We start from the raw sequence: 27,934 nt of genomic DNA on the forward strand, positions 1-27,934 counted from the left end.
TTTTTCTCTTTCTGTTTCCCTGTCTCTCTCTGTTTCTCTCTATGCATCTCTGTTCCTGTATGTCTCTCTCTACAGAGACTAACTGAGGCTCTAGCTCGTGAGCCATTCCTCCAACCCTTTAAGGGTTTTCTCTTCCTTCTTTCCTTAGTTTCCTTCCTTCCCTATTTCCTTCCTTCCTTCCTTCCTTCCTTCCTTCCTTCCTTCCTTCTTTCTTCCATCCCTCCCTCCTTCTCTCTCTCTCTCTCTCTTTCCTTCTTTTTTACACCTGTTACTTGTAATCCCCTTAGGGTTGCTCGATTTAGCCAGTGGTCAGAGATGCAAGGTGCAATCAGCTTGGTAGTGACTATGAAACAGCTTTATTCCAAATAAATGGCAGTGATTGGCAGGAAGAGGAGGTACTGGAGGACCAAACCGAGTCACTGTTACACGAGTTACAGTGCCTTCCTCACTGCTATATGGAAAGACTCATCTGTGGAAAGTTGGGCTTATTCCCCTTTTAAAAGGGCACACCCGAAAGACTTGTAAACAAGTTCCATCCCACTCATGGAAGAGTGGTTCCGCTAATAAACCATTCCACAGAACACCTGGGTGGTGCTGAAGACGGATTCAGGGGAGAGTAATCCTCATGGTTTCATTCAGAGTGTGAAGCAGAATATATAACAATGTATCTCCAAATGGGCACCGGTGGCTCATTCACACCTGTAATCCCAGCTACTCAAGAGGGAGGGAAGGAGGAAGGGAGGGAGAGAAGGAGGGAGAGAGGGAGGAAGGAAGGAAGGAAGGAAGGAAAAAAGGTAGGAGGAGATAGATGTCATTCCTAGTCATTCCTGCAGTAGCAATTGGAGCACCAATATTTATTACAGCAAATTATAAATATAACCAGAACAGGAAAAAGGAAGATAAGGACTTTGCATTGCACAAGGATTTGCCTATCTGCCAAGGAGTTTGTTGCTTTTTCTTCTTTTATACTATAAAATAATCCCAAATGTTTCAAAAATAAAGAGGCACATCTGAGGTTACCTTACTGCTTCCTAAATCAGACTATTTTATTTTATTCATTTTACTTTTTGTTCCCTTGAAAGGAAAGTTTTATGACTTGGGTTAGAGGTAAACGAGTTAGTAAAGTAAATGTGGTTTCTACCAAGGTCATTTTTTTTTCCCCAAGAGAGAAATCCAACACATTTAGAAAATGAAAACTTTTCAAATGATTTTACCAAAATTAATTAGCATGTAGGTCATGTTAACACTTCCATAAAAGGGACCGAGGGGGTAGAAAGACACAAATACCATTCCATTTGCTTTATACCACAATAGCTAATGCAATAAGAATATTTAATGAAACAAAAATCCTTGATCTGCCTGGCACTGAAAAAAAAAAAAGAAAAGAAACCATTAGTCCTATGTGTTTTTATAAATTTTTCAGAAGTTCATTCTGTCCATGGAAATACTTTATAGAATAAATCAGGCTCAATTATTGTTGCTCAAGTGGTCTCTGAAATAATTCCCATTTGCTCAAAATAAATAGATATTGGGAAAAGGTATTGATTTGACAGAACCCTGTCAATACTTGACTGAAACTCTTTCAGTGGGTCAAATTGCATTAATGGTTGTGGGATCAAATGTGGTTTTGAGGTATAGATGATAACATAATGAGACTGGTTTTGAACACATTCCAAGTGAGTATGGACCCCTAAAAGTAGTGTTGTTGGAAACTATATGTTTATTCTAGCAAGTCCATTGTAACAAACACTGTTGAAGTTTGTCATTCAGAGATGACAACATATGCTTTGGGTTCTATTTCAATAATAATAATAAACATAAACATTTTCAGGGTCTGGAGTCATGGCTCAATGGTAGAACAAATGCCTAGCAAACACAAGGCCATGAGTTCAAATCCCAGTACTGAAAACAAGCAAACAAAAACACTTTCTCAAAGGCATATAGGCTTTTAGAGAATTCAGTGTCATTTTGAGCCTATCTTGTCTACTAAATATGATGGGGTTTTTTTCTTTCTTTTTTGGCTGTCTCAGGGCTTGAACTCTGTGCCTGGGCATTATCTGCGGGTACCTTTTGCTCAAGGCTAGCACTCTAGCACATTTGTGATATCCACTTGTGGCTTTTTCTGTGATTAATAGGAGATTAATTCACAGACTTTCCTGCCCAGGCTGGCTTTGAACCACTATCATCAGATCTCAGCCCTCTGAGTAGCTAAGATTTCTGGTGTGAGCAACGAGCCAGTGCTTAGCTTTGGGAAATTGTATTTATCAATTTAGTCTGCTAAATTGGGTGGAACTTTGACAATAGGTTCAGTTAAGGGCTTGTTGGCATGGTTCTTTCTTATCAAATCAGAAGAAACTGAAGTAGAGAAAGTGATTTTCTTATCTAGTTTTCCAATTTTGTTTGTCTTGAAAAACAAAACCATAGTAGCCTTCAGTGTTCAAAGTACTGATTTTGAAAAGTGGCATTTATTTATGATGATTGGGTGAGTGTTAACAAAAACAGATCACAATTACATCAGCTAGTAGGGATTTCCATTTATAGTATATGATTCCGTGTGTGTGTGTGTGTGTGTGTGTGTTTGTGTGCGCGCGCGTGCCAGTACTGGGAGGGAAGTGTCAAAGTCTGGCTTGGCTTTGTGCTCCAGGCTAGAGCTCCACCACTTGAGCCACACCACCATTTTCAGCATGTTCTTGGTTAATTGAATGTAAAAGTCTTTCATATTTAAATGCCCAGGCTGGCTTTGAACTGTGATCCTCAGATCTCAGCCTCCTGAGAAGCTAACGTTACTGGCATGATCCACCATCAATCTCTAATAGTTGGATAAATCTTAAGTCAATAACTCACCGATCTATCTACTTTACCACTTGAACCACACCTCCATTCTCCATTTTTAAAAACTTTTTAGTGGTTCATTGGAGATAAGCATCTCATGGATTTTCCTGCCTAGGCTGGCTTTGAACCTTGATCTTCAGATCTCAGTCTCCTGAGTAGCTAGATGACAGGTGTAAGCCACGCATGCTCAGCTACATCTCTGCATTTCAATCGAAACTTTAACTTGAATCCGCAGGTAAACATGCATTTTATAACAAACTCGATTTCAAGAGAAAATATCTAGTGGATTTACCAACACTGAATTTAGTGACTTTGTTACTTCTAAGCAGCGCCATGACCTATCACGGTGGGGAAACTCAGCTAATTTCTCCACAGTGAACTCCGTGGCCAGAAACGTAAGCAAAGAAATGACTTCAGCACCCCGCATTTCACTTGCTGAACTCCTAGTGCTATATTATTTTTAAATCTAATTTTAGAAGATAGCATATGAGGATAAAAAAAAAATTCTTCTTATTAGCTTGTTTGCAAGAAGATGGGATCCGTACTGCTTGACCCAGTAAACTATTCGTTCAACAGGCATATCCAACTAATTGACAAGGGGAATAATTATGCAGAAACCTGACACTGACAGACAGCTTGCATCTGAAATCCTTGCGGATATAGCATTATTCACAAGACTATACTTCAAGAGAAAAATCATATTCTCGCAATGTTTTCAACAACATATATAATGGGAAACTGTAAATATAAAATGTAATTATAAAAATACATAAAATACATGCAAACAAATACAAAAATATGTGTAAAGTTTATATAAAATTATATATTAATATACTTTTATGTTATTTATTTTTATACTATATGTAATGTCTATTATTTAGATGTAAATTTATATGTAAAAATTTATATAAAATATGTGATATACATAAATAAAATGGAACTATAAAAACACATAATATATATAAAATGTATACACATTTTATATATAAATATATATAAATATATATATAAATATATATATAAATTATATAAGTATATAATTTATGTGTGATTTATCTGTATATTATATATAATGGGTGCATAATATATTATTTCTGGGGCTGGGAAGATGGCCTAGTGTTAAAGTGCTCGTCTCGTATACATGAAGCCCTGGGTTCATTTCCTCAGCACCACATATATAGAAAAAGCTGGAAGTGGTGCTGTGGCTCAAGTGATAGAGTGCTAGTCTTGAGCAAAAAAGAAGCCAGGGACAGTGCTCAGGCCCTGAGTTCAAGCCCCAGGACTGGCAATATATATATATATATGTATATATATATATAATTTCTATGTAAATTTATGTATAAATTTGATTTTAAAATATGTAAGATGTATATTATATATTAACAAAAATGTAAATAGAACATGTATTTTATAGTGTGCTTGTACTATGGCTTGCTCTGGGGGATTCCTCCTCTCACTTGGCTTTTTTGCTCAAGGCTGGCAATCTACCACTTGAGCAACACCCTCACTTCTAGCTTTTTGCTGAGTCTCCTGGATCTGTCCTCCATGCCATGACCCTCAGCTCTCATTCTCCCAAAGAGCTAAGATGCATGCACCACCAGACAATAGTTTTTGGTTTTGTTTTTTAAATCCAGGTATGCCTTTAAGCACTGCTTCATTTTCTGCAGTATCTAATAATCAAAGTTTTAGCCCATGACACAGAGAAAATCATAAGCAAATTTGGCTAATGAATGTCATACCTATCACTGTCTCCATTAAGAGAACACCTACCCCTTTAGCCTTCAGCCTTCTTCTAACACAAAGATTATGTCGTGATAAAATAATATGAAAGATAAATTGGTCTGGAACGAAGCTGACACATTGTGAAGGAGGAAAAATGAATACACAATTATTTGAATCTCGTTCCACATGTTAATTTTAGAAGGTTCCTGAAAGTTTCATGATCCTCAGATCGATAACTGGGGAAATGGTAAACGACGAAGATGATCAGCAAGTTGTTAAGAGTTGTTGAGCTGTGAACAGAAAAAGGAGAGAATAGTAAAGGGGCTGCGAGTTCAAGGACAGGCGCTCTCTTTGGAAGGTGGGTGTGGCATTTGCCATGTGTCCTATAAACAATCGAAGTTTCTAGAATCAGTGGAATAAGATCAACTTTCTCTCCACACACAATATGGAAGGTTTATTCAAGAGAAACCATTGGAAGCAAGACTCACTTAAGATTCTGGATGCAATAGACAAATAGCCTGAATTAAAATCATGGCCACATAGAAAGAGGGAGGAAGGGGTAAATACAGGAGGAGGGTCTTTTTTTATGTTTTGTTTGTTTGTAAAACATGCATCTCATCTTGGTTCCATCTCTGAAAATGAAATATTTTCCTCTAATGTGTTTCCACTTCAGCCCAAGCTGAATTTTTACCAAAGATTAGAACCAGTGAAAGAAAGAATAGAGAAGTATGAAAACAATCCTAAATGACAGTAATAAGGACACATGTCTTCAAAGAGAAGTGCTAGCCTGGTGCTAGTGGCTCATGCCTGTAACCCCAGCTACTCAAGAGGCTGAGATCTAAGCATGGCAGTTCAAGGCCAGCCCAGGCAGGAAACTCCATGAGACTCTTCTCTCCAATAAACCACCCCAAAAGCCAGAAGTGGAGCTGTGGCTCAAGTGATAAGTTGCCAGCCTTGAGTATAGCAGCCATGCAAGACAGCACAAGGCCCTGAGTTCAAGCCCCAGCCCCAACACACACACACACACACACACACACACACACACACACACACACACTTCTCTTAGAAAACAATGCTTTTCTCTTAAGAGTCTGGCTTCCCTAGTCTGTCTGGTTGAACCCCCAAACACTGCACCCTGAAGACCCATTTTCAACAGGTCTCAGCTTCACAGATAGAGCCATTGCTTAGTAGAAAAATCATTGACTTCCAACAGCCAGGATGGGTGACCTAGATGAAGGGCGCAGGTGCCCCCAGCCTTCCGCCCGCCAGCTGGAGTTCTCTGGCCCTTTTATCCTCCGTTGTTGTTTGTTTGTTTGTTTGCAATGTAGGTAAATGAGTTCTGCCGATATTAACTGAGGTCAGGCGTGCTGCGAGCTTGCTCCTAATGAGGCCCCAAGGAGGCCAGTGCAGGAGTCTTGTCAGCTGTTAGGCATTGCTGGAGAGATGTTTCCCCCTCAACAGCCACAGGCAGAATTGCACCAGACGGCAAACCCAAGAAGCAAGGCATGGGGAGGCTTTGGGAATAGGAAGAGATCGACTCAGATCATAGGATAAACCAGTCAGTGATGCAGGAGGGCTTTCAGAAATAATGTAAGGCAAATTATATATATATACATATATGCATATATATCATATATATGTATGTATATATTTAATTTATAAATTTAAAATATATAAATTAAAGTTATAGATACAAATTATAATGTAATTATATACACAGTATATACAAGTTATATATAATTATGTACACACAGTATATATACATTATATATACACATTATATATAATTTTATACATACACATTATGTAATTATATGTACAGTATATATAAATATGGTATATGACCGTATGTACAGTATATAATACACAAATTATATATATATTATGTATATAATTATATATACAGTATCTATTGCAATCTACAGTGTATGTAACAATATATACATATACTGTAATACACTGGATATATTATGTATATATACTGCATATAATCACAGTTCACATACACTCACACACACATACATATATATATATATATACTGTGTACATTTATATATACAGTAATTAGTAGTTTCTCCCTCCAATTTTGCTTCTCTGTGTCTATCTCTGTGTATATCTCTCATTCTCAGTGTTTCTGTAGTTCTGTCTCTGCTTGTCTCTCTTCCTTTTTTTTTTTGTCAGTTATGGGGCTTGAACTCAGGTCCTGGTCACTGTCCTTGAGCTCTTTTACTCAAGGCTGGTGCTCTACCACTTTGAGCCACAGCTCCACTTCCGGTTTTCTGCTGGTTCATTGGAGATCAGAGTCTCACAGACTTTCCTGCCTTGGTGGCTTTGAACCACCATCCTCAGATCTCAGCCACCTGAGTAGCTAGGATGACAGGCGTGAGCTACTCGCATCTGACTCTCTGCTTCACTTCCTCCCTCTGTCTCTCAAACTCTGTCTCTTCCTCTCTGACTTTATCTCTCAATCCATTTCTCTGTCTCTCTGTTGCTCTGTCTGTCTGTCTGTCTGTCTGTCTATAGTTCTCTGCGTGTCTCTGTCTTTAATCCAACCACTTTGATTCTGTAGTATGTAAAGTGACAATAGGGCAGATATAATCCACATTACTCCCCAAAATAAAATCATGTTGACAGGAAACAGGTACCATTGCAGAAATACCATGTGTGCGATCACTTGTTTGGTTTATCACAAAAATAACCACGTGTATATTCAACCAGTAAATTACTCCGGAGAGTAAAGAGTTTGTCTGTGTGACCCCTGCTCTCCATTTCCTAATACACATTATTATCATGTGGTGAGACACACAAAACCTACTATTTTCCTAGGAGAGAAAAGAAATTCTATGCTTGATGGTTTATTCGTCAAGCATTCATATTTCCAAGTATATAAACTTAAAGCTTTCTTCCTTAAATTACTGCCAAGTCGAAACATTATAGTGATGGATGCTTTCCTTTTTAATTAAAAAAGCTCTGATACACTCATATATGTTTTATTTTATATCCCATTCCTGGGCATATAATATTCACTTTCGGAACCAAAATGATCATTGTACTTATTTACTAAGGAGAAAAAATAATAGTAATAGTGTCAGTTTAACCATATGCCCGTGAAACTGTGTTAAGAGGCAGCGTTGTAAATTGAAGTCACCTGTCCCCTTTGCTAATTATTCTGGGTGTTCTTGAATGAAAACAGGTATTTAACACACCAAATCACTTATCAATGTGCTAATTAGCAGGCCCCGGATTCTTCAGTGAGTTTTAAATCCATAAGATGAGAAAAAGAAAATCCAAGACAGACATGAGTGAATATTTAAGAGTTGTTTTCCACCTACACTGCCTGAAGTGATTTTTCCCTTAGAATATTACTGCCAGGCACTAGAGATCACACTTCTAATCCTAGCTACTCAGGAGGCTAGGATCTGAGGGTCACTGGTTCAAAGCCAAACCCAGGAGAAAAAGTCCAGGAGACTATCTTCAATTAGCTAGCAAAAAGCTGGATGTGAAGCTGTGACTCAAGTGGTAGAGCACCAGCCTTGAATGAAAAAGCTAAGAGACAGGACTCAGGGCCCAAGTTCAAGTACTGGCACCAAAAGAGAAGAAAAAAAAGACTGTTACTGCCTTTCTACAATTTTGTTTCCAATAACTACAAACTGTTTGATATGTCATCATGTTCGATTCTTTTCCATACAAGAATGATTTTCCAGGGCTGGGAATATGGCCTAGTGGTAGAGTGCTTGCCTCGTATACATGAAGCCCTGGGTTCAATTCCCTGATATATATAGAAAACGGCCAGAAGTGGTGCTGTGGCTCAAGTGGTAGAGTGCTAGCCTTGAGCAAAAAGAAGCTCAGGGACAGTGCTCAGGCCCTGAGTCCAAGGCCCAGAAGGGGCCAAAAAAAAAAAAAAATGATTTTCTATAATTTTCATGACAATATGAAAAGACATGGGAACAAGTCTAATTATTTCATAAGTGCAAAGTTTGAAAAGTTACATTAAAAAGTCTGGAATACAAGTATACAGTACAATGGTTTTTGTTTTTTACATAGGCCATCTTTTATGTGTTTGTTTCATTTACATTTTTTGTGCTGGTCCTGGGGCTTGAACTCAGGGCCTTGATGCTGCCTCTTTTTCATACACACACATATATAAAAGGATATATATATATCCATATATATATCCATACACACATATATAAAAGGATATATATACATATATATACATATATGTACATATATATGTACATATACATATATGTACATACACATGTACATGTACACATGTACATACACATATATGTACATATACATATATGTACATATATATGTATATATATGTATATGTATATGTATGTATATGTATGTATATGTATGTATATGTATGTATGTATATGTATATGTATGTATATGTATATATATGTATATATATGTATATATGTATATACATATAAAAATTCCATACATATTTCTTTTGATAAGTTGCTGACTTAACAGGAGTAATCCGGTCTAAACCTGTAGAATTAAACTGTCCCTCCATTGTGTGGTTTTCAGATTGTTAACTTAATCACTAGTGTATTTTATCTTCTATTGTCATAAATAACAACAGAGCTAGTGTTTAATTGTGCCTGTTCTCCCACAAAATGTGTGATAGAGCCATTTACAAACCCATTCCATGCTATTCTTATCCTGGAGGTTTGTTTATTTGCTTTTTAAAAAAAAACACATTGCATTGTCTTACTTAAAAACAAATCTTCAATAAGAAATAATTGCAAGGAAGTGGGGAAGAGATCAATGACCTATAATTTATATTTCAATAGAGATACTAAAATAAGCAGCTCTTATTGTATATTTATTTTAGAGAATGGTTTTAAAGTCTTCTTTTGACAGCTACTATGTTCTACCCTAAAGCAGGAACCGCATAAAAAATAAAATAAAATCTCTCTCTCTCTCCCTGAAAATATCAATAAAATGAACAAGAAAAATTAACTTCACAGCAGGCCAATTTCATGAGACACAGAGGCAAATTGGACAAGGCAGATAATATGATACCTTTTTGGACTATAATAGAGAATAGAATTAGTCAGTATAAAGGCAATCCCATCATTGTATAAATCCAACTCTCAGGGTGAGAGGAAAATTCTTAGCTATCTATATAAAAAGATGAGCAGGGCTTTGCCTATAGGTACTGAAGCTGCGTGTTCTTCCATATGTATTTATGTAGATGGATGCAAATGTGTCTATACAGATTATTCTGGGAAGAACCTAGGATGCAATTGTTATTGTGAGCACCAGCAAATAAACATTATTACCACAACCTGATTTTCCATGAAGGCAAAAAAGAAAAGAAAAGAAAAAGGACAGGGGCTGGGGGGATGAGAGCTCTGGAATGTACTATAACATTTGTCAAGGAATCAAATCAACTTCTTTTATGGAACCAGGTACACCGAGGGGGTGGATGGGTTTGCGAGAGATGGGGGAAAAGGATGGAAGGAGAGACATGTGGAATTGAAACCCCATTGTATAACTACTTAAATAAGCCAACATCAACAACAAAGCCCCCTAGGGCTACATTTTAGCTGGATGCTGAGTGAGGACTCCATTTTGGAATTACTCAGCAAGTAGAGAGAGGGTAGATTGCCAACTGTCCGTTTTGAGGCCAGCTCTTTCTCTGTCCTGCTTGCTCTTCTTTAGGTGAACAATTTTGTTCTATCAAGTTAGAAAGTTCTAGGCCCACCCTGGGCCCAGGACTCATGCTCAACCAATCATAGACCAGAATGGAACTCTAAGCCTGTGAGTCAAGAAGTTCCTGGCTTCAGATTGCTCAAGTAAGAGAAATGGGACAAACACAAACACCATGCCAAGTCTTCCTAATCAAAGCATTCTGCAGCTCTTCTCTGAAAGAACACATCTTCCCCACCCAGCTGTTTCTTGTCCAGTGGAGCTAGGGAACGCATTAGTCCCAGGTAAGCCTGGTTCAATGTGGGTGCCCTTGAAACTGGCTGAAATTGAAACAAGCCTATTCCTCATGCATTTTTAGAGGAAGGTTTTCCTTCTACTCTAACACTTATTTTTGAATAAACTCCTCCTGCTGAATTTGGCTATGTGTTTGTAACGAATCAATCTATAGTTGCTTAGTTTGTTCGTGTGTCAGTATTAGAGCTTGAACTCAGAGCTCTATGTTTTTGCTTGGCATTTTCACTCAAGGCTGGAACCACACTTCCACTTCTAGTTTTCTTGGGGGCGGGGTTGTTTGTTTGTTTTTGTTTTTGATGGTTATTTAGAGGTAAGAGATCCATGGATGTTCCTGCCCCAGGCTGGTTTCAAACTAGGATCCTTGTATCTCAGCCTCCTGAGTAGCTAGGATTACCATCACGAGCCACCAGAACTCAGTATCAATTGACAATGCTTTCCAAGCATGGATGATGGAGCCCGCCCTTCCAATGCCCTTTCTGGACAAAAGAAAAGACACTGGTGGCTAGTTAGGTGCTAAATTATGGAGCATAAAATATTACCAATTCATTGGAGCAGGGAATTCTTGCTATACTCTGACTGAGGAAGGCAGATTCTGATTTATGGCATGGAAGGTTGGTCTTGAAATTAAAGTTTGAGAGGTCTTCTAGACACAGAGACAGACAAGTCTAAGCAAACCCCAAAGAAGGTACAGAGGCATGAGTGAATCACAGGAGACATTTTGAGGAACAATGAGTTAGGACCCCCTGGGTGTAGAGTTGTGTGTGCTGGCTCACATGTGTAATGGTGGAAACACAGAATGGGAGGCTGGGGGAAGGAAAAAACCTGAGTCCCCAAATGTACCTGCTTTGCTGTACAGAAATTGGAGTCTAGGACTCTCTGGAAAGTTCCAGAAAGATTGCAAACAAGAAAGTAGCTTGCTAACCTCCCCTTTCAGAAAATTTGGGGTTGTTTGAGAAGAACAGACGTAGGAGAGTGAGCAAGGACTCTTGTTCATTGGGACAGGGCCAGAAATCCGTTTTCCCTCCTCCCACCCTCCACAGCAGGAAGAAAGAAAATGTTTGAGGGGAAAATTAGAAAGATTCAGGAGCCACCACTCTTCCTGTGAAAACCAGAGATGATTTTTTAACTGTTTGAAACCTGGAAACAGATCCGGTCATAGAGAAATCATGTCACAAAAGAAGTTTTTCTCGAGAGAATGAGAATTATCCCCTAACCTAGAAGCAAGGCTTCTAAATCTCTATTACCATATCCCCTCCCTGGACATGATTAAAAAGCTCCCCAGGAGATCTTTCATAGAAATTAGGGCTCCCTTTGAAGGATCACTTTTTTAAAAAATGTATTTCCTATATAAAAATTTGCAGGAACTAAAAATAAAGTGTCCTGGAATGAAAGAAGAGAAAAACCAGAGAGACAGAAGGAGCTGAGGGAAAGAGAGAGAAAAATGAAAAGGGAGAGAAAAGACAGAGACACACAGAGAAGGAGAGAAAGAAAAAGAGAAATTGAGGGGAAAAAGAGGCAGAGACTAAGAGAGGGAGAGAGAGTCAGAGAGAGAGAGAGAGACAAAAACACACAAACAGAAGCAGAGAGATTGAGAGAGACAGAAAAATAGAGCTATAGAGAAACAGAGACAGGGAAAGAAAGGAGAGAAGAGAGACAGAGACACTCAGAGAGAGAGGGAGAGAGTCAGAGCAACAGAGAGACAAAAACAGATGGAGAGAGAGAGAGAGAGAGAGAGAGAGAGAGGCTGAGTTGTAGAAGGCGGGCTCAGGATGTTCGTAGCAAACCCAGTGGTTGGGTCTCATCTACATTCACTGCATCTCATCCATCCATGTGTATACTTGCGTTTTAGGCCATGAATCTTACCAAATCTGTGAAGTGACAGCCCAATGACATGAAAGGCCTCTCTGCCAACAAGATGGCTTGCATCACAGCTTCTGACCTTGGAGGAGCTCAGGGCTTAACCTCTCTCTTGAATCACTTAACTGGGTAGATGGATGTGATGCTGAAGAAAGAAACAGAGAGGTCTCCATTTCCCAGCTATCTGTGACTCTCACTTACTCTTAATAAAGTGGAGCTTGTCCTATTGGGAGACCTAATCAGTTGTATAAATGAGAGGGCCACTGAAGACTGAGCCTTTGCTGTTCCATTTCCCAGTTTTCTTCTCAGAAGTCACTGAGGAGAATTGAAGTAACCGTCTGGTAGGTTTAAGGTCTAAGTCAGGGATTTTCAGTATTGGTTGCATAGGTTAAAAAAAAGTAAATTACTGCTGGGAGTTTTGTGGTTGAGAGAGAGCATTTTGATATTTTAATATAAATTCTTCAGCTCCAAACTTTACAGCAAGTCAGAATTTCAGAGCATGTAATCCAGGCAGTTTTAAAAATAAACATCCATGGTAAATTCTGAAGTTTACTCTTTGTTAAAAATAAGTGCTGGGCATTCGTAGCCTATGCCTGTCATCCGAGCTACTCAGGAGGCTCAGATTTGAAGATCATGGTTTGAAGCCTGGTTGGGCAAGAAAGTCTGTGAGACCCGAATCTGCAATTAGTCAACCAAAAAAGCCAGAAGTAGGCTTCAGAAAAGAGCTAGAGAATTTTGACAATCATTTATCAAATAACCAACCAATACTATCTTCTTAGGTGTGATAATTTACACTATTTTACACTAGATTCAGAGCTGTCAAGCATTCATTTTTCCATCCCCGTCAATTCAATTTAGATTTGGGTTGTAGGGATGTACTCATTAGAGCAAGGTAGACAGTAATATTATTTAGCACTCATTGGCTTTTCTGTAGGGTGGGAATTTCTACCATCTCATTTATTCTTCATATGGATTAGATTAGGAAAGCAGATTTTTTTCTCAATTCCCCATGTAAGGATTGCAAGGTAAGCTATCAGAAAAACAACTTCCTTAAGATTGAATGGCTAAGTAACAAATGAGACCTTGGATTTAGATTCAGATAATTTAATTCCAAAGATTACTCCTTTAACCACTGCTGAGTTCTAGCTCAACTAGAGAGGACACCCAGAAAAAAAAATACAAAAAGACTAGAAAATATAAATATGACATTGCATCAAGTTGACTGTGATATTTGCTGACAGTTACCCAAAGAGCAGATTGTGAAACCATGAATATCAGAACAATCTAGAAAAAGATCTTGAATTTCACACCTCCACAATTTTCTCTCTTGTATATCCTACATTTGAAACATATAGCTCTGTATTGTTATTGTTGTTATGGATATTTGTATTACTATTACTATTATTATTATTTGTGTCAGTCCTGGGACTTGACTCAGGAACTGGTTGTTGTCCCTGACCTTTTTTATACAAGGCTAGTACTCTACCACTTGAGACATACCTCCATTTCTTCTTGCTTAATAATTGAAGGTAAGAGTCTCCCAAACATATCTGCCTTGGCTGGCTTTGAACTACAATCCTTTGATCTCAGCCTCCTGAATAGCTAGGATTATAAGTGTGAATCACTGGTGCCCAACTATGTTTGTAATTTTATATATGAAGTTTTTCTTCCATTTTCAGGGAATGACTTTGTTCAAATTTTCCTTTCTGAAGTGCCTTCAGACAAAGGAAATCTCTTTAGGTACTGTTCGCCTCCATAATGGTTCATAATTTTAGCCTGAAAGCTAAACAATAGCTCCTATAGTCATTATTCTTCATGGACAATAAAATTAATAACACCCGGCGGGATTGTTAGGGCTTTTGTCAAACCAGTCAGAGTCTTTCCCATTCAAAAGAAAAGGTGATAATTGACCCCAGAGTATATTTTCATATGTGGACTCCCAGAGGTATCCTTGCCAGAATACCAGATTAAAACCGATCCTAAATAGCCTTGCCACTGATGCCAAAGATTATTAGAACACTTTGGTTTTACAAATGGTAGGCAGTGGCCAACTCCATGACAGCCCAACAGAAGGGTTAAGACAACCGAATAGAGTACCTTGAAAATTCATGGGAATTAATCAACAATGGGAATAGAGATGTCTCATAGTCACTATATCCACCGGAAGTCTCCTCCTAGCCTCCTTTCAAATAAACAGAGCCACCTTCAGACCCCACGTCAGGGAAAAGAGTATAATCACCTCAATGGACCCAGACCACACTTAGATGATATATTTTGTACAACTAGAAGGAAGTGTGGCCAATTGTTCATTTCCACATGACTTCATTTTATTCTTCTTTGAGTCAATAGCATAAGATGTACTTGTAGGGAGGAGAATCAACGGGGTAGAAATCTCGAGTGTCAGGAGGTAGCGAGGTCATTTAAGTGACTGCAATGAGCTGTGACAAATGTTCTTTCCCCAAATGATGGGAAGTGAAGTAAGTCAGGCTCTGAGAGACACAGGGCATCTCTTTCCTCTCATCTGCAGAAGTGAGATCTCAATTGTAAACAGCCATTCGCAGATATATGTAAGTCCTTGGAGCAATTAATGGACAGTTGCACAAAATGTTGATTTAAAAAAAGCCAAACACATTGTGTAGGTCAGACTTGGCCCTCTGGTAAAAATTGCTGTGAAAGAATATATAAAATTAAATACATATATGCTTACGTAGACATATATATGTATACACACATCTATGATTTTTAAAATCAAGTTTTTGTTGTAAGAACAATTATATAGAAGGAAAAATTTAACAAAAACTAAGTTGCTTTACCTATTCTGTATCAGTTATTGTCCTGAATAATTATAGTATAAAACAGTTTTCATTATTCGTATTACAAGATGGAAGACTTGGAGTGAGACGAAGCTATATTCTAAGATTACTCAGCTCATATTTTCATAGTATCTCTATCTTCAAAGCATAAGCTTTCTCCATGAAATCTGTCTTCAAAGGGCTCTACATAGAGAAAGAATTTGAGACCAACCTCAGAACGTCTAAGTCCGCAGAAACAGAATTGAACAAATTAGATGCAAATAGATCAAATTTATGATCTAGAGAGAACATAGTTTGACTTGGAGAAAATAGTTTGCTGGCATATAAATTACATTGACATACCCTTACATCTCATTAAATACCTCACTGTGATAGGGGAAGAGTACAATTTAACTGACAGACATTGTTGAAACCATCAACTGGCTGGCAACCTTTAGAACTCTCCTTACATCCTTCCATGCTAACCTGAAAATCAAAATGCAATCAGGGGCTCACACCTGTCATCCTAGCTCCTTAGGAGGCTGAGATTTTCTCAGAATCTGGGTTTGAAGCCAGCCTGGGCAGGTAAAGATGGAGGAGCGCTTCTTCCATTTCAGCATCTTGTGATTTTATATCACACCGTCTTCCCTTTAGTTTCCTTTCCGTTTCGTGATAGAATCTTTAGAAACAGATCCATCAAGGCCTCAAGGAAATCTTTCTAGATGTTTCTTGGCCATCAGATGTCTGTGTGTCTCTTTGGCTGTTGACTCTTGGCTATCTCCCGTCTTGGTCCCCAGAGTGGGCGATAATGGAGAGATTTGGGGGTGAGGGGGAACTGAAAGCCCTTTGAGGCACCTCTCCAGTCCTGCTCAAACTCTGGGACCGGGTGCTGCCCCTGAGCTCCTTTGTGCTCAAGGCTAGCACTCTACAGTATCACTTCCAGTTTTATCTGTGATTAATTAAAGACAAAAGTCTCGTGGACTCTCCTGCCCAGGCTGGTTTCGAACTTTGATCCTCAGGTCTCAGCTTCTTGAGTAGTAGGGATGAAAGTCGTGAGCCACTGGCACCCAGATAACCCTTTCCTCTTTCTAAGTGAATGATCTCAGATGTTTGTGATGATGACGGAAAGCTGACAAACACATAGACATCTACCTGAATAAACATGAGACTCTTGTCTTTTATCCATGGTACCATATTCGTTTTCTATGAAGTACCTTGCAGATAAAATTAAGTCAGATTACAAACTGCTCCCTCTGCAAAGAAATGTCTGTGAACGCTGTCCCACAAAACTGGAAATATTGTCATTATTAAATGAAGATAGAGACTACAGAAAAATTTAACTGAAGATAAAAGCAAACCAATGTTACGCTAAAATACAGACCCACTAGGAGACCATGAGGAACGCAGCTAGAAGGTGCATGATTCGAAGGGAAATGTCTCTTTCAATGCCCTAAGTCAAAGATGTCCACTTCCAGCTTTGGGTTAGTTTAATAACATTAAGTAAGAATACTTAACTATCCACAAGAAAGATCAGCATCATAAATCACACATCCATCCATATATTTCAAGATCACAGCCATAAAGCAAACTGATTTGTGAGAACAGTCTAACAGCTCTAATATATTATAGCTCTTTTCTGAGAATACGTAAGCATATTAATTATCCAAATTAGGATTTTGTGGTTGTTGATATAGCCAAAAGAGAAAAATCTATGCTATTGAGATGCTTTTATTTTTATTTTGTCACTTAACGTGTGCTCTCTTCAGCACACATAAATCCAACTCATTGGAAAACTGCTAAAAATATGGATTATTAGGATGAAATACAATTTTCTACAAAGTTTATTTCAAAGTGAAAAGAAAACTATGAAAGAAAGCTGTGAGACTTTCCATTGGGAGAGGGACTCCAAAAAGGAATCCCAGAAAATACAATATACGTTGGTTGTGGGACTTGAACTCAGGGCCTGGGCTCTGCCCCTGAGCTCTTTTGCTCAAGGATAGCGCTCTACCACGTTGAGCCATAGCTCCACTTCTGGTTTTCTGGTGGTTCATTGGAGATAAGAATTGTTCACCCTTCCTCTAGTTTCTTCTTTTTCTTATTTTTTATTTCTTCTGCACTATCTATAGAAGAATTCCTTGGGCATGCTTTCTCTGTACCTGTTATCATGCGGTGTTAGCAAGGTCTCCAGCAACCGTCTCCCTCATTACTACTTCTCTGGACGGTTGTCTGCTGTGTGTTCGTGGAATCTAGCATTGTCTTTCTCACATAAAGTAAAAATCAATCCCGTCTTTGCCATTTTTCCAAAGTTGAATCTCACAGGGCATAGAGAATCCACTTGTGTTGTTCAGTCTTTCGTGGCATAAGACCAAGCAACATTTGACTTAAAAATGGCCTGCTCATATCATAGCATTTTAAGGTAAAAATCTTTCAGGAAAAGAAAAAAAAAACTTTACCACAGGGAAAAAAAAAGAGACTGTAATTTTTGCCGTTCTTATAGATTTTAATGGATTTTTAATCTACCCAGGGTAGGCTGCAAATTCAAGCTCAAAGGAAACTCCATGGGAAGTTCGATCGGATTGCTTACAGAGAATTAGAGTTACGAACAAAAGCCAGAGGGAACAAAAGCTGAATATCTCTCCATTCTTTCCAAGTCATTTGAATGCACCCTTTCTCCTTTTCCTGGAAACTTCAGGAACAAAGCAGAAAGACAGAGTTGGGAAAATAGGGGAACCCTTCCCTCCTCCCCCACAAAAGGGGAAAATGAAGTTATGGAAAACCATAAGTGACAAAGTAGTGCACCTCTAATAATAATAGTAATAATAAAATTAAGCACAGGGTCTCAAGTGTCATTTAGGAGCTCTCCTTTGAACAATCCTGGGATTTCCCTGGTAAAAGTTTGGCTCTGCTTGAAACATGATCTTTGTCATCAGAAGAAAAGCAGGAGACCAGACCCACAATTCCATAAATAACTATTTTTTTTAAGTCTCTAGACTCCAGGTTTTACCCTCTGTACCCTCATTTATTTTTCACATAACATTACATCGAACTTTCCTTCTTGTCTCCCTGTGGGCTGTGTTCTTTGGATGGGAATTTGATTGGCACTAATGTTCTGTCTACATGCTTTGTGAGATCATGAAATCAAGACATGGCCTATGCAAGGGTTGCTGAGACTAGCTCCAATATGCAGACATATTACAAAAGCAAAGTTAGTCAAGAACAGGTGCCTGGCAGCTCCTACATTCTACCTGACAGGAAAAAAAAAATGCCCCTTAATTCAAAAGAGGACATTTAAGTAACAATGGAGCTATGTGGAATCATCTGGTTTTCTTTTTTCTTTTTGTTACGTTTTTGTGCCAGTCCTGGGACTTGAACTCCGGGCCTGGCCTGGTCCCTAAATATTTTTTTTCTTTAGGCTAGCAGTTCTACCACTTGATCCAGGCCTCAAGGACCAGCTTTTCTGCTGGTTCATTGAAGGTAAGAGTCTTCCCTTCCCTTCCCAAGATGGCTACCAACCAGGAGCCTCAGATCTCTGCCCCCTGAATAGCTGGGATTACAGGCAGGAGCTCATCTGATTATTTTTGGTTTATTTTGCTTTGTTTTGATCATATAGTCAATATTTTTGAAATGTTATTTAAAAAGGAATGAACTATTCCAGTCACACACTTCGGCATCTTCTAGATGAATATTTTTGCAAAATACACAAGCCCAAAGAGTCAGCATTGCAAGTACAAATGTGAAGTTTCAAGAGCACGAAGGATTACCAAGAAGTTCTTGTATCAGAATGAGATTTACCAAAGAAAGGAGATGGTTTGCTTTTATTTCCAAAGTCCAAGCTACCCAACCATGTAGGTCATTAGGTACTATTGGGTTTTCTCAAGCCTCTCTCCAAGCCCAATTGCAATTTGGTGCCATGATTAGGAGCCAAAGCTCTTAGGTAAGATTTTCTTATTCCATTGAGTTCAGGACAGCTCCATCTTTTTATGGATTACTGATATCAGATGCATCTCAGATCCGTGGATTATGACTTTATTATTTTTTTAACGAAGACGACAGTGGAGAAAGCGAATGGGTAAGACAAAGTAAGAAACTAACAAGGTAGGAGGTAGGGGAAAAAAATCACCCTTTTGTGGCAAAAGTGGAGAGAAAAGAAAAAAAGAAAGAAAGGAGGATCATTCTGGTGTGTGTAGCTCACGCCTGCCATCTTTGTTACTCAGGAGGCTGAGATCTGAGGATCATGGTTCAAAGCCAGGTAAGTGAGAAAGGCCATGAAGGTGTCAGTGACTCTACCTGGCTGTCCTCAGGTTTTATTTGTGCTTGAGAATTGAGCCTCTTGGGCTAGCCTGCTGCTCCTGCTAAGTCTCTCAGATGCCCAAAGCCCACACAATTAATTGGTTTGGTGCTGACTCTGTTCATGGTGTTTCCAGCCTCATTGTCTATCCTGCTTGGCCACGATCAGATCAGATGCTCAGTACCTCTCTGCCACTTGTGTCATGGGGCAAAATACCCTGATGGCTTCCTACGGGAACTTCCTTCCCACACCCCAAATCTGCTGCCATATTCTCCTCCTCCCCGTGGGAGATTCTCACCCAAACTCAATTATTAGCCTCTATCAGCCCAATGAGAGACCAGGGCTTGCTTGTCTGAGAACTTATTTTCAGCCTACTCAGAATGACAGCCATGAAGTACTATCTGTATTTCAGTTTTGTGTCTATGTGCCAGTCATCCTAGCTACTCTGGAGGCTGAGGATGGAAGATAAAAACCAGGCAGACAGATCTGCAAGATTCTGATCTCTTCAATCACTAGCACAAAGTAGGAAGGGGAGGTATGGCTCAAGTGGTAGAGCACCAGCTTTAAACAACAATAACAAAAACTGTGAGATTGGGAGGCCCTGAGCTCAACCCCCCTCACCCCTCCCCACACAATGATGAAGAGAAATGTAAAACAATCCAGTGTCGACAAAGAACATTCCAGAAGCTATGACACTATCTAGACATCAAAGGGTCAACATTACAGACTCAAGAACAGGTGTGAATCTCTAAGCCAAAAATCTAGAAAGAGTCCACTCTTAGCTACAGATTATATGCAAAGGCAATCTAATGAGAGGCAGATTATTGATGACAAAGTGGCGAATACTGTATCGCTGTGTAGTTGTTATCTTACAAAGTAAAGATTTTTTTTTCTGCTGTTAACTAAAAGTGTTTAGATTGGGAGATGAAATATACATAGCATCATCCCTGAAAAAGACTGAGACAGGAAAGTTCAGCAACTCAGCAATTTGGAAAGAACTGAGTTTGTTACAGCCAAGATTAACAAGCAACTCCTCTGACTCACAAGCTTTATGCTTTGCCCACTGTACAATACGGTTCTAGGGTAGCTTTTAGGATTAATAAAACAGGGCTGGGAATGTGGCCTAGTGGAAGGGTGCTCACCTCGCATACATGGAGCCCTGGGTTCGATTCCCCAGCACCACATATATAGAAAAGGCCAGAAGTGGTGCTGTGGCTCAAGTGGTAGAGTGCTAGCCTTGAGCAAAAGAAGCTAGGGACAGTGCCCAGGCCCTGAGTTCAAGCCCCACCACTGGCAAAATAAAAGATTAATAAAACAAAATATATGTTTGTGTGAGGACAAAATTACTTTTAATTTTGTTTGATCATTTCTCTTGTTGAATAAATTAAATAACGAGCCAACAAAAGATGTCACTTTGTTTTCGGTTGTTTTATTTTTTATTTACTTATTTGACTTTCTTTGTACTATCTCAAAGCATCGCTTTCAAACAAGAAGCTATATAATATCAGAGAAATACTTGATATGGTAAATTTTTGTGGGGTTTTTTTGGGGGGGGAAGGTTGCCCTTGGACTTTAGGTAAAGTGTCTGGGATACGAACACATCAAGTGCGATATTTTTAATGTGGTTGACATCCAATAAATGTTGCCTTGATAGATTTTATCTTCCTGTAGATTACAAGAAAAGGAATGCTCTTGAGTGAAACAGTGAACTCAAAACATAGCCATCAAAATTGATGACATATCAAAATATTGCTCTTGAAATCAGAGATATCGCCTTCTGCCTTACAAATGCAAGTCGAAAGCACTTATCAAGAACAGAGATTGGCATTGCACATGGAAATGAGCTGCGTTACTGGTGGGTTCCAATGCAAACTCACCAGGGCTTTCATACAAAGACTCCTGATTCGTCTCTAAGCCCAGTATGTTGTTCATTTCCTCTGTGTGTGTGTGTGTGTGTGTGTGTGTGTGTGTGTGTGTGCGTGCCAGTACTGGGGGCTTGAACTCAGGGAACTTGGAGCCTTTTCCTCTTACTTGACTTTTTTCATTCACCCTTGGTGCTCAACCACTTGATCCACACTTCTATTTCCAGCCTTTCACTGGTTAACCAAAGATAAAAGTCCCACGGGCTTTTCTGACCTGTCTGGATTCGAACCATCCCTCTCATACCTCAGTCTCCTGAGCAGCGAAGATTAGAGGACTAAGAATTACCTTCAACATTGGCTGTTAAATTTTCTTTAACCATTTAAAAAAATTATCTCTGTTTTCTTTTTCATGTCATCTTTCTATAGTTGTACAAAGGGAATGCCACTCAACAGATCAGTGTGTGAGGACAATATATCTCAATCAACGTTACCTCTTCCCTTGTTCTTCTAATCTCTCCCCACTCCAACCACCCCCTCAATGTCTCTAGTTCCCTTTTCACTTGCATACATTGAATATGATGACTGCATTCTCTCACCCCTCCCCTATTCACCTACCCCTCTCTTCTTGGCCTCATCCCAATACCACAAGTTCCTGCTTCTTAGCTCTTATTTCATTACATTTTTAAATTAGCTGTTCAAAGGACTCAGACCACTGAAATCCTCCATGCACATACCATTCCTTTGTTAACATGTTTGTGTGTCTATGTGCATGGCCATGTATATAATTTGGATCTAACTTTCACAGGAAAGAAACCATACACCCTTGTTCCCTTGCTTTCTTGCAACCTGACTTCCTCATTTAATCCTTTTTATTTGTTTCTTTTTCTTTGTTAAGCTTTTATTGTAAAGGTGATGGACAGAGGGGTGACAGTTCCATAAGTCAGGTTGTGAGCACATTTCTTTTTGGACCGTGTCCCCCCCTTCCCTCGCTCTCTCCCACTTTTCCCTTCCTATCCCCACCCACAAGTTGTCGAGTTCATTTTCCACATCGTGTCCTGTGAGGACCATGGCTGCCTTTGTTTACCCTCTGTCCCTCCATTTCTGTGCCCCCCCTCACTTTCCCAAAGACAGAGAAGCTTACATACAAGACAAAAAGTATAGAAATAAAAAAAAAAACAGTGACAAGGTGGGGGGACACAAAAAGTAAAACAAACAAAAACAATCCTCTGTCTTCATTTCTTGGTGTTCATTTTGATAAACATCACTTTATAGGATCATCTGCACATAACTATTGCAATGTTGTGATCCTCTTCTAAGAATATCCTCCTCTGGTCTCACTGCGTGAATGTTTAGAACCATGTTGATGGCAGTGTTGTTTACCATATCCAAGACATGGAATCAACCCAGATGCCTCTCAGAGGAAGAATGGATCAGGAAAATGTAGTAAACATACACAATGGAATTCTATGCTTCTGCATTGCTCCATTCATAAGGAAATGGGAAGACTTGGATAAAATCATAGTACACGAAGGAAGCCACACCCAGATAAACAAAGGTTACATGGTTCCTCTCATCTGTAGTAACTAGAACATACCTGTAAATCTACAACACAATGAATGGCAAAAGACAAAAAACAATTACTCTTGGACATGATAAATTGAATAGGACTCATTTACTCTTTATCTGTATCCCTGAATATAAAATTAAACTAAAGCAAACGGTGAAGTAAAGAATACACAGTCCCAAATAATATACACCTCACTGTTTCACTCTGTGCTATAAAAGCACACCACAGCTTGTGCTCAAAGGAGAATACACACACACACACACACACACACACACACACACACCCTTCCTAGATTGCCATATATCCAAACAACCACAACAATCAAGAGCCACAAACAAACAAACAAAACCAGAATCAGCAGGAAGAACCTAGTAAGCCAGAAATGTACTTGGTTTGGAATCTGAGCGAGCTACCATGGCTCAAATAACTGCCACAATGAAGGTCCTGTGGAATCTTTAAGAACTGCAAATCCTGTCATCTCATTTGAAAGATGATGGCTACACCACACCAGCAAGACCCCCATTGCTACCCAGGGCCTCGAATGGATCTTGACACAGAATAAAGCATCACCTAGAGAAATTACAGGAACATTTTATCTACCTGTCCCTTCTGGTCCATGTAAAATGATAGAACTTAAACACTTACAGGAGAATGTTCTAGTGATCCTTGCATTCTTTGTTTCTATAAAGAATCATGCAATAAAGGTGAAAAAAGATGATTCTAGACACAGTAAGCATGGTCAAAGAGCTCCCAAGCTTCCGCAGTCGTCTGGGGCTTGTTGGTTTTGCTTTATTTTGTTTTGTTGGTCCTGAGGCTTGAACTCAGGGCCTGGGTACTATCCCTGAGCTCTTTTGCTCAAGGCTGGTGCTCTACCACTCTGAACCACAGCTTCACTTCCGACTGTCTGATGGTTCATTGGAGATTCTCACAAACTTTCCTGCCTGGGCTGGCTTTGAACCATGATCCTCAGATCTCAGCCTCCTGAGTAGCTGAGATGGCAGGTGGGAGCCACTGGTGCTAGGCTAGTGCTCCATTTTTAATTAGCAAGAAAGTTCCATGGGAGCTTGAGGTGCTTTTGGTTCCAGGTCAAAGGGCACCTGTTCAGTGGCAGATCACAGGATGTCAGGATGTAGTAGAGATTAGACACACTGCAGGACAGGCATTCATCTTGTCTGGGCACAAGATCACTATACAATGTCAAGCACTTTTCTTACTTGTCTTTGCTCAAACCATGAAAGTGCACACACACACACACACACACACACACACACACACAATCTCACTGGCATCAACCTTCTTCTGCACACACCACCCTATCCTATTTTCATAGCTTCTCTCCAACATGCTTTGTGCAAAATTGATGAAATTTGACTTTGGGCTATTCTTGAGTCATGAATATGCAGATACCAGCGGATCTGGTTATTGTTCAATTTTTGTAGCCTTACTATCACACCAATTTATTTTTGCCATACTCACACACATATTTATATGTTTTAAGAAATGGACTCAAGTACAGTAATTAAAATACTTTACCAGAGTACAAGTGAAATTTGGAACCCTGCCAACCTTTGCCAGAACTTATAATTTTCTTTTTTCGAGGGGGGGTGGAGAGAGAGAGTAGTTTTGACATCTTTGTGCAAAACAATCACTAACCGTTACTTACCATTTCAGAGAAATAACTGTTTTAATCATGACCTTTCAGCTGTCCTTGATTGAAAAAATTGGCCACCTACAGAAATAATTCTGTGGAGCCCTCGTCTCTCAGCTGATTGATGGACTCCTGTGGTTTTGTATGTTCACAATTATAAATAAAACTATATAAAAGTGGCAGGGCTTCGTTCCCATCGAACTGGACAAGAATAAAACCGTTCTATTTCACAACACAAGGAACTTTCTTTAAATGACATCTTTGTCATTGAACCTGTATCAAAATCAAATGGCACATTTTTCCCCCTCTGCTTAAATGTATATTCTTTTGGTCACCATTCACTACAACCATTAATTTAGCATCAATTGTGTAAAAGCCACTGTATTATACTCTGCTGGGGGTAAGGGAATGTAGATAAAACATCTTCTGTATTTAGAAACACTATTATCTGATGAAATCTCTCACCCAGGGAATAGAGAAGAAATAAAGAGCCATACTACTTGGAAATAGTCATATAAATATAGACAGGATAAAAACTTGGAACGGAACCAGGCCTGAAATCCTAGCTGACATTAGGGGATCACAGATTGAAGCCAGCCTGAGGAGAAAAATCTCCAAGATTCTTTGTTCCAACTTTGGAGCACAAAGCCAGAAGTAGAGCTTTGAGCTCAAGTGGTAGAACAACAGCCTTGATTGACAAATCAAGTGTGAGGTCTTAAGCTCATTTTCCAAGACAGGCACACCCCAAAACAAATGAACAAAACCACTAAATCTGGGTTTGGTTAAATATATTGACATAAAAAAATGTATACCTTGCCAAGAATTAGTGGTTCACACCTATAATCCTAGCTACCGAAGAAGTTGACATCAGAGGATTGCACTTCAAAGTCAGTCTGAGCAAAAAAGACAGAAAAAAAAGGTGTGGTTCAAGTGGTACAGCACCTGGCCTTGAGAGGGGGAAAAAACTACACATATATGTATATATGTAGTTATATATGTGTGTACATGTGTATGTATATGTACATGTGTGTGTGATTTGTCAATATATGAGTATCACACTACATTAGAAATCCCTCCATACAAAGATTCCAACCTTAGTCTGTGAGTTTCTCAGGGAAAATAAGACAAAGCTTCCTCCTACCAGTTAAAGGTTTCCTACTGAGTGGATGAGCCACAAAAATAGAATTGTCATTCAGAACTCCATTAGAAGTTTATTGAAGCTCTGTGAGGTTGGAAAGCTTTTAGGAGTTCAGCATAAATCATTCAATACACAGAAACAAAACCGAAAAAAGGAACTTAAAAAGGTTCTTCCCTTTGTATTCAATTGCTATGAGTGATCTCCAACTTACAACCTTCAACTCGACCCAGAAATTGAACTCATCAATCCGATTACCTTTTAGAAATCCCTTTGTGGTCATTTATAGGAGTTCATGGTCCACAAAGGAAATCCTCAGATGGGAAATTTGGGTGTTCAGACTCAGTTAACCAAAGCCCTGGCTTTAGAAATGGGCACAGAACATACTGATACTATGTTTGGCAGGACTACAAAATAATAATAGTAGTACTAATAATTATTATTATTATAAGTGATTCTTTTCTAAGACATAAAACACTAATGCAGTCTAAAAACAGTTACTTTTACAAAAAAGTAACCCTATCAAAAAATTCAAAGGATCAGATCATAACTAATAGGGAAAATAATTATAGAGTGTAAAAAATTCTCTACAAAGTCACCTAGAGGAAGTAGTCACAGTTTGAGAAATCCATTAATTGCTTGTAAAACACCATTTAAAACAAAATTTAGCTCACTTTCTGTTGCTGAAAATGTCTTAGGTATATCATGAGGTCATGATTTCAATAAACAAATAACGGGGAAGTTAAAGCAACTGTTCAGTTAATTTAGAGCCAGACAAATTCATCATGTAAGATAGTCAAATAATAAGAACAAACAGATTTTTGTCTTATCTGTAGCATGTATATTGTTTTGTTTCTACAGCAGTCTTTATGAAATCTAGTATTGAACATGGAAAGAAACAAGTCCATCGTAAGAATAGTTCCCCAAGCCAGGCACTGGTGGCTCATGCCTGTATTCCTAGCTGCTCAGGAGGCTGAGATCTGAGGGTTACTGTTCAAAGCCAGCCCAGACAGCAAAGTCCATAAGACTCTTAATTCCAATTTACCACGTCTCCCAAAAAAGAAAGAAAAATTAGAAAATACCAAGTCAGAAGTGGTGATGTAGTTAAAGTAGTAGAGTGCTAACCTTAAGCGAAAAGGCAGAAAGAGTGCCCAGGCCCTGAATTCAAGCCCTTAATCTCAGCATGTACATAACATATAATATATTACATGTATGTTATATATTACAAATGTATGTAATATAATATGTAATGTGTAATATAATGTTACACATTACATAATGTATAGTATATACTGTATATAATATATGATGTACTATACATTATATAACATATAATGTATTTATACCATATTCATAATATATACATTACATTATTTATATGTTATATAGAAAATATACTGTGTTTATTTTATATTATCTTCAATAATATATTATATATTATATTATTTATAGTATATGTAATATAATATATAACATATACTATAAATAATATATTATATTATACATTACATATGTTATATATTATATATATATATATACACACACACATATATATATAGTATCTGTCTCTGGCCTTACTCACTGTCCAAGTCTTCTATTCTGAAATTAAATCAAATTTCCACAAGAATATGCAACATTTGATTAATTTTAGATGACAACAAACTTTTCCTAAATAGAGAAAGAAAATGACCAGCATCTTCAACTGGTTAGAACACAACTTGCATAAAGGGTTTATAACTGAATATTTCCACAAACTACCCTGAAGTCTTCATAATGGCTTTCAAATGCTCAGTTTCAGAAAGCCATTCACTAAAAATGTATTTGGTTTGGATTTGTTTGGATTTGCATCATCCTTACAACAAAGCAGTGGAATTCATGTTTAACACACATGGTATATTATATTGATACTCATCTTCACAAAGTCATGACTAAAGAAAAGCTGTTGGGGAGAAGAAGGAGATGAATTAGATTTGAGTCCCAATCCCTGTGGATTATCATTCTACCATCATGAATTCACCCACAATTCACTCAGGGGAGACTTCTTTTTTTTTATTAATTAAAAAAAATTTTTTGACACGGTGTTGTGCAAAAGGGGTACAGTTACATAATAGGGCAGTGTGTACATTTCTTGTGATATCTTACACCCTGTTTTTCTTTCCCTTCCCTAGATCAGGTAGACATATATACAATACACAGTGTAGCAAAAACATATCCAGTAGCCACGTGGCCTACGCCAAAGGAAATTCACCTAGGACTTTAAATGT

General features: G+C 38.5%; 1 protein-coding gene and 1 long non-coding RNA gene across 9 annotated transcripts in view; one reads left to right on the forward strand and one right to left on the reverse strand.

Moving 5' to 3' along the window:
* Sox5 (SRY-box transcription factor 5) overlaps positions 1 to 27,934 on the reverse strand; it is an 884,924-nt gene that overhangs the window by 566,904 nt on the left and 290,086 nt on the right. The window lies entirely within an intron of this gene.
* Positions 748 to 27,471, forward strand: LOC125342906. Its single transcript, XR_007209274.1, has 3 exons — positions 748 to 794; positions 2,609 to 2,612; positions 27,353 to 27,471. It is a non-coding gene; the product is annotated as an uncharacterized LOC125342906 (long non-coding RNA).

Source organism: Perognathus longimembris, chromosome 27 (genome assembly GCF_023159225.1).
Source record: "Perognathus longimembris pacificus isolate PPM17 chromosome 27, ASM2315922v1, whole genome shotgun sequence".
In the NCBI taxonomy this organism is placed as follows: Eukaryota; Metazoa; Chordata; class Mammalia; order Rodentia; family Heteromyidae; genus Perognathus; species Perognathus longimembris.